Here is a 5204-nt window from a genome sequence, read left to right as displayed (position 1 = left end):
GAAATTCATATATTAAAAACCCAATAGCCCCAGCTGGTGTAGCTCAGTGGATTGAGAGCTGGCTTGCAAATGAAAGGGTCAACTGTCCGACTCACAGTTAGGGCACATGCTTGGGTTGTGGGCCAGGTCCCCAGTAGGGGGCACACAAGAGACAACCCCATATTGATGTTTCTCTCCCTCTCTTTCTTCTTCCCTTGCCCTCTTCTCTAAAAATAATTTTTTAAAAAACCACAACATAGGGAGGGTGGAGGTGGGAGAGGGAAGTGGGTTCGACTGGGGTGGGGTGGAGGGATGGGGAGAAAATGCAGACAACTGTAACTGAATAACAATAAACAGTTTTAAAAAAACCCGCACAACATAAATTAATTGATTTAGCCCTGGTTGGTGTGGCTCAGTGGATTGAGCACCAGCCTGTGAACCAAAGGGTCACCGGTTCGATTCCCAGTCAGGGCACATGCCTGGGTCATGGGCCAGGTTCCCAGTAGGGGGCGCACAAGAGGCAACCAAACGTTGATGTTTCTCTTCCTTTCTTTCTCCCTCCCTTCCACTCTCTCTAAAAATAAATAAATAAAATCTTCTAAAAAATAAAAATAAGATTATTTTTTAAAATAATTAATTAAATAAAAACAATAATAATGACCACATTGACCAGTCACTTTTATTCACTGCTCAGAGCATTATATTTCTATAGACAAATCCATGTGGAAAAATGAATTATTATTGGAAGATTTCTTGGTAAGTATACAATTTAGATTAATAGCAGTTGGTGCTATCAAGTTACAACACTCTGATGCACCCACTTCTATGAATATACCTGTTGAAGAGCCTAGATACTTAACTCTGTGAGCCAGAACCACTGAGAACAATCTGAAAGAACTGTAGATATCAGAATAATGCCCCCTACCCTGAGATGTCCACATTCTAATCCCCAAAATGTGTGAATATGTTACATAGCAAAGGAAATTAAGATTGCAGATGGAATTAAAAATTGCTAAGCAGTTGAATTTGAAATAGATTATTCTATGTTATCCAGGTAGGCCTAAAAAAGTAGTTACAAGAATACTTTAAATATGGAAAAGACAGAAGAGCAAGCATCAGAATGATGCTATGTCATGGTCGGTTGGCCATTATTGGCTTTTAAAATGAAAGAAAGGTGGGGCATGAGCCAAGGAGTGTAGGCAGCCTCTAGAAGTTAGAAAAGGCAAGAAACACAGATTCTCCTTTCGATCCTTAAGGAAGGAACACCTTGATTTTTAGCCCAGTAAGACCCACCTATTTAGGACTTCTGACCTCCAGAACTGCATAATAAATTTGTGTTGTTTTAAGGCACTAAGTTTATGGTAATTTGTTATAGCAGCAACAGGAACCTCACATAGACACCCTGCCAAAATTGCCCTTTCTGACTTCCTTTTATCTACTCCATACATTTCCCTTCCTTAAATACCTTCTATTTATTGCAAAATAATACAATGACTTGGTGTAAACTTTGTTGCAATCCAGACAGGCTTCCCAGCTAGATCACCTTGACTGGACTTAAAAGTTTTTACTAATTTTTTGACTTTTTTTTTTTTGTTGTTGTTGTTACAGGGAATCTTCTTGGAAATGGGACATTTCTTCTTGGCCTTTGGAATCTTTAGACAATAAGAATACTGGGCTATAGTTTTAAGTTTATTACTGATACATTGTGTTCTCTCAAAGGTCATTCCAGACTAACTGAAATCAGAAAGTGAATCCAGAATCCCCCAAACTGGAGATTCTAGATCTAGAAGTGTACAGGAAAAACCAAATACCTAATGACATGAGTACACTAGCACACTGTAAAATTAATATATTTGATTATTGTTCCCTGTGGAGTACAAATGCATTAAAGTGTCAAGAGCTAGAGCTAAGTGGTAGAGTACATCTTTCTTTGCATCAAGGTGGCAGTATTTTCCTTATCTGTGAAAACAAAACTCTTTATTGTCCAAATTGTAGAATCTAAAATTGTTTTAAATAATGAAAGCTAAAATAAAAGAGTTATTGAGCTCCTACCATGTGTCAGCTAGTATTCTAATTTCATTTGAGGTTTATTTAAACCTCACCAAAACCCTCTGACTTAGGAACTATGATAACCCGTTTTACCGATGAAAAATCTCAGGTTCAAAGTGGCAAAGTAGTGCTCTACCGAAGGTTTAGAGGTTTAGTCATCTTCAATAAACCTAAGTATCCAGGAATTGAAATAAAGGAGGCACAACAAATGATTAGAAAGAGGAGAAGATATTTTCACAATAATGACTCCTAGTACCAAAGCGAAGTCATATGACAATTTAATTAAAAGTGAGAAGATGGTCTTCAATAATAATGTTTGGGAGGAGAAACTTTTACTACAAACCTGGAATAATGTTTTTACAGTAGTTTAGTCATTATAGTTTTATTGAAGCTGTATAGTTGGGTGAAAAGCTCATTGCATTGGAAATCAAAAGAATTGGATTCTAGCTGTTCTTGCCACATAAATAGTATTCATGTTGCTGGGGAACGCATTGTAGGAAAAGGGATAAATGCTTTTTTGCCACAAGAGAACCAACATTAGTATCAAGAATTTATTGATCACATCCCTATTTGAAAAGCACAAGGTAAATGAAAAATTAGAAGGGACAAGACTGATTGATTCCATTAAGTTTAAATTACATAGGTAGTGAGGACTGAGAAACAATATTTCTAAAACTATTTAAAGAAAGGTTAAAAAAAAAACCTAGCAGCAAAACTACATGACCCATCATCTTTTGCATCCAGGTAAGCTGGGCTACCTAGGCATTTTAACAGTTTTTGTAAATTACTCTATTCCATCAGATATCTTTATAAAGTTAGCTTTCAGCTCACATCATTCAATTTAACCTACCTCTACAGAGCACCCTCAGAAATAATTTACTCTGGAACTAATGGAGCCTAAGCTTCAGGCCCCTCCTTTTTGGCCAGTGGGAGCATGGAGAGCATTTGGAGTTCTAGGTGCAAAGCAGAAACCAGGTTAAAACCAGGTTGTACACACAAAGCATTTCTATGGAGTATTTTTTTTAAAGATTTTATGTATTCATTTTTAGAGAGAAGGGAAGGGAGAGAGAAACACCAATGTGCAGTTGCCTCTCATGGGTCCCCCACTGGGGACCTGGCCTGCAATCTAGGCATGTACCCTGACTGGGAATCGAACTGGTGACCCTTTGGTTCACAGGCCTACACTCAATCCACTGAGCTACACCAGACAGGGCTCTATGTAGTATTTTTGGTAAATTGCCTAAGAGTTCACAGAAGGAAGGGACCTAAATCTTCAAGGCTCTAGCAATTTGTTATTCTTTCTTTTTGCACTCTAAATACTTTTCAGCTTAATTTTGTGTCCACATCATACTGCTTTTCTTTAAGCACCTTGCCCCACAAATACCAGTTCCTGCTGCGCCTATGTGTTAGACCCTGAACTACTAGTAAAAAAAAAGTTCAAGGAGCTCACAGTTTTGTGAAAAGAATGCAGAATTAAGTATGAAACAATGCTGGCCTAGTGGTAGAAAGACCACTAGACCACTAGACCATTACACTGGCCTAGTGTAATGGGGGCACTCAGAACAAAACATTTATCAATCCTAATTTATCAAGTTATCTTTATCTTCTGGATATTGTCAGTCTGGCAAGCTCTGAAAGAGCTTAAGAAATTCCCAACCAATGGGAAGTAGCCTCAGGCCTGGTGTTTCTTAAGCTACTGCCTTTGTAACTGTTTTGACTATATAATCTGCAATGTAGCAGATACACCACAGACTACCTTACATTTTTCAGCCTCTTTGCAGTTAAATTAGAAGCATGTGTTTATTTTGGTCAATGGGAAGAGAGGAAGTGATGGTGTTGTTTCTGGTTCAAGTCTCTCAACACTGATTAAGAGCCTGTGAAAGTCCTGAGCACTCTCTCTAGAAAGATTTTAAGCCTGGAGGCAAAGAACTTAGATGGCATAGTTGAAAGATGAAAACATACTAGATTTTCAGAGACCTGGAGAACAACCATCAAGGAGAGCAAACCTTATGGGACTTTATGGGAGTGACGTATGATATAAAATACTTTATGTTAAGCTACTAAGATGCATTTCACATCTTTTTTTAAATTTAATTTTTCAATTACAATTTATATTTAATATTATTTTGTATTAGTTTCAGGTATACTGCATAATGGTTAGACAATCATATACTTTACAAAGTATTCCCCTCTGTACCCACCTAGCACCACACAGTTATTACGATATTATTGACTATATCTCCTATGTTGTACTTTCTTAATCCCTTTTTTTCACCCAACCCCCTCCTGCTCTCTGTATCTAAGACTGTTCTATTGTTGGTTTGTTTATTTTGTTCTTTAGATTCCACATATAAGTGTAATCAAATGGCATTTCACATCTTGATGTAATACATACATCCATATATAACCGAATCAGATATTTTAAGTAATATCCTTGTTATTTCTAACATACCTGATTTTTTTAAAATTTCATTTAGGCAAATGCTTTTTTTTTGTTTTGGAAAATGCTTATACTAGATTGCAACCACACCCTAATTATCTCCACCCACACTATGAAAAATACGTTGTCAAACTACCTGAGAACACTGGTCGTCTATGAAGAACTTCCAACTGTGTCCAATTTTTGGAAAACTAATGAGAAGTTTTACAATAACTACAGTATCACAATAATAGAAATAAAAACTATACATTACTTTATCTTGTAAAATTAAAGTATTTTTGGCTGTATGTTTGTATTTAGTACATATATGTGAAACTAGTGGTTTGCTGGCGTTAAAACAGTATTGCTCTAAATGTTTCCGGTTCACTGCAAAAGAACTTAATGTAAAACGCATTGCGCTTCGTGCCAATAGGTTCTCGTAAGTACGTAGGTAGAGATTTTGAGGCCAGAATCTCTACTTCTCCTCCCAATTGCAGGAGAAAGAACTAAAGTCAGAAAACCTTTCATCCAATCCCACCGTGCTGCTTCGGAGGCCTGCAGGCTGTAGAATGGAGTAACAAAACCCGAAGAGCGACACCCCTACTCGGAGAATGGTTACGGAACCCAGAAGACCAAGCAGCGTGGGCTCTGAGCCCGAACAGGCAAGAAGCTCTCGCGAGAGCCCTCTGAGCGCCGCGAGCCTTCGTGAGCACCAGCTCCCATTAACTATTTTTGTGCGCCCACAGGCTGTCTCCTC

Source organism: Desmodus rotundus, chromosome 11, assembly GCF_022682495.2.
Source record: "Desmodus rotundus isolate HL8 chromosome 11, HLdesRot8A.1, whole genome shotgun sequence".
Lineage (NCBI taxonomy): Eukaryota > Metazoa > Chordata > Mammalia > Chiroptera > Phyllostomidae > Desmodus > Desmodus rotundus.
The sequence above is the reverse complement of the archived record's forward strand: the minus strand, read 5'-3'. Positions refer to the sequence as shown.